Below are 3,370 nucleotides of genomic sequence, written 5' to 3' on the forward strand. Positions count from 1 at the left end.
ATCGTTTATTAACGCATATATGTGGAACCTAGAAAAATGGTACAGATGAACCAGTTTGCAGGGCAGAAATTGAGACCCAGATCTGTCTTAGAGAACAAATGTATGGACACCAACGGGGGGAAGCAGCAGGGGGTTGGTGATGGTGGTGTGATGAATTGGGCAATTGGGATTGACATGTATACACTGATGTGTATAAAATTGATGACTAATAAGAACCTGCTGTATAAAAAAATTAATAAAATAAAATTTTAAAAAATATATATAAATTTTGGGACTTCCCTGGTGGTCCAGTGGTTAAGACTCTGTGCTTCCACTGCAGGGGGTGTGGGTTCAATCCCTGGTTGGGGAACTAAGCAAGGGTGCAGCAAAATTTAAAAAAAAAAAGACATTTATACTGTCTTTCATATTTACCTGTGTAATTACCTCACAGAAGCTCTTTATTTCTGTGTGTGGATTTAAATTACTGTCTAGTGTCCTTTAATTTCATACTGAAGGAGTCCCTTCAGTATTTCTTGGAGAGCAGGATGCTAGCAATGAATTCTCTTTATTTTTGTTTACTTGGGCATGTCTTAATTTCTTCTTCACTTTTCAAATATAGTTCTTCTGGCTATAGATTTCTTTGTTGACAGTTTTTCTTTTTTTCATCACTTTGAATATGTCATACCAACTGCCTTTTGGCTTTCATGGTTTTTGATGAGAAATCAGCTATTAATCTTATTGAGGATCCTTTTTCTGTGATGAGTCATTGTTCTTTCGCTGCTTTTAAGATTCTTTCTTCCGTGCGTGTTGAGAAGTGGGAGGATCCAGCTCTCAGTCATGGAAGGTGCCAAGGTCGGTGGTGAAGTGGTCACCATGGTGTTTTAAAAAAAAGATTCTTTCTTCATTTTTTTCCTTTTGGTAACGGGGCTATGATGTACTTAGATTTGGATCTCTTTGAGTTTATTCTACTTGGAGTTTGTTGAGCTTCTTGGATGTGCAGATTAATGTTTTCTTCATATTTGGGAAGATTTTGGCCATTAATTCTTCACATATTCCTTCTGCCTCTTTCTCTCTCTTATCCCCTACTGAGGCCCCCAGTATATAAATGTTGGCACACTTGATAGTGTTCCACAGATCTCTGTGATTCTGTTCATTTTTCTTCATTCTTTTCCTTAGACAGGATCATCTCAATTGACCTGTCTTCAAGTTTGCTGATTCTTTCTTCTGTCAGCCCAAATCTACTGTTGAGCCCATTTAGTGAATTTTTCATATCAGTTATTGTACTTTACAGCTCCAGAATTTCTGTTTGGTTTCTTTAAAAAATACTTTCCATCTTTTTATTGATAATCTCCATTTGGTGGCACATAATTCTTATGGTTTCCTTTAATTCTTTAGACATGGTTTCCTTTAGTTCTTTGAACATATGTATAATAGCCAATATAGTTGATTTACAATGTTGTGTTAGTTTTAGGTGTACAGCAAAGTGAATCTGTTATACAAATACATACATCCACTCTTTTTTAGATTGTTTTCCCATATAGGCCATTACAGGGTATTGAGCTTAGTTCCCTGTGCTATACAGTAGGTCCTTATTAGTTATCTATTCTATGTATAGTAGTGTGTATATGTCAATCCCAATCTTCCAATTTATCCCTCCCCCTGTAATGTACCATTTTAATTCCTTATTTATTCCTTATTTTGCCCTGGGGTTTATAATTAGCATCTTATTTTAAAATAACCTGGTTTGGATTAATAGCAATTTACTTTCAGTTGTATACAAATACTTTGTTCCAATATAGCTCTGTTATTATCTCTTCTTCATACTATTATTGTCATAAATTACTGTTTTATACATTATAAGCCCATCAACACAGTTTTCTCTATGCAATTGACTTTTAACTCAGAAGAGAGAAAAGAGTTGCAAATAAATATACATTTTGGCCCTGAACCAAGATGGCGGAGTAGAACGACATGCTTTCACTCCCTCTTGTGAGAACACCAGAATCACAATGAGCTGCTGGACAATCATTGACAGAAAGACACTGGAACTCACCAAAAAAGATACACTACATCCAAAGACAAAGGAGAAGCCACAATGAGATGGTAGGAGGGGCGCAATCACAATAAAATCAAATCCCATAACTGCTGGGTGGGTGACTCACAAACTGGAGAACACGAGAAGCCACAATGAGATGGTAGCAGGGGCACAATCACAGTAAAATCAAATCCCATAACTGCTGGGTGGGTGACTCACAGTCTGGAGAACACTTATACCACAGAAGTTCACCCACTGGAGTGAAGGTTCTGAGCCCCACGTCAGGCTTCCGAACCTGGGGGTCCAGCAAAGGGAGGAGAAATTCCTAGAGAATCAGACTTTGAAGGCTAGCGGGATTTGACTGCAGGACTTCGACAGGACTGGGGGAAACAGAGACTCCACTCTTGGAGGGCACACACAAAGTAGTGTGTGCATCGGGACCCAGGGGAAGGAGCAGTGACCCCAGCGGAGACTGAACCAGACATACCTGCTATTGTTGGAGGGTCTCCTGCAGAGGCAGGGGGTGGCTGTGGCTCACTGTGAGGACAAGGACACTGGCAGCAGAGGTTCTGGGAAGTGCTCCTTGGCGTGAACCCTCCCAGAATCTGCCATTAGACTCACCAAAGAGCCCAGATAGGCTCCAGTGTTGGGTTACCTCAGGCCAAACAACCAACAGGGAGGGAACCCAGCCCCACCCATCAGCAGTCAAGTGGATTAAAGTTTTACTGAGCTCTGTCCACCAGAGCAAGAGCCAGCTCTACCCAACACCAGCCCCTCCCATCAGGAAACTTGCACAATCCTCTTAGATAGCCTCATCCACCAAAGGAACAAGATAAAACCCCAGAAAAAAAGCTAAATGAAGTGGAGATAGGGAACCTTCTAGGAAAAGATTCAGAATAATGATAGTGAAGATAATCTAGGACCTCAGAAAAAGAATGGAGGCAAAGATCAAAAAGATGCAAGAAATGTTTAACAAAGACCTAGAAGAATTAAAGAACAAACAAACAGCAATGAACAATACAATAACTGACATGAAAACTACACTAGAAGGAACCAATAGCAGAATAACTGAGGCAGAACGGATAAGTGACCCAGAAGAGAGAATGGTGGAATTCACTGCAGCAGAAGAGAATCAAGAAAAAAGAATGAAAAGAATGAAGACAACCTAAGAGACTTCTGGGACAACATTAAACGCAACAACATTCACATTATGGGGGTCCCAGAAGGAGAGGAGAGAGAGAAAGGACCAGAGAAAATATTTGAAGAGATTATAGTTGAAAAATTCCCTAACATGGGAAAGGAAATAGCCACCCAAGTCCAGGAAGTGCAGAGAGTCCCATACAGGATAAACCCAAG

At 40.1% G+C, this 3,370-nt stretch overlaps 1 protein-coding gene across 1 annotated transcript in view; it reads right to left on the bottom strand.

Annotated features, from left to right (window-relative positions):
* The window catches only part of COL23A1 (collagen type XXIII alpha 1 chain), a 374,601-nt gene that overhangs the window by 74,552 nt on the left and 296,679 nt on the right, over positions 1-3,370 (bottom strand). The gene's annotated exons all lie outside the window — the stretch shown is intronic.

This window comes from Physeter macrocephalus, chromosome 2, assembly GCF_002837175.3.
Source record: "Physeter macrocephalus isolate SW-GA chromosome 2, ASM283717v5, whole genome shotgun sequence".
Taxonomy (NCBI): Eukaryota; Metazoa; Chordata; class Mammalia; order Artiodactyla; family Physeteridae; genus Physeter; species Physeter macrocephalus.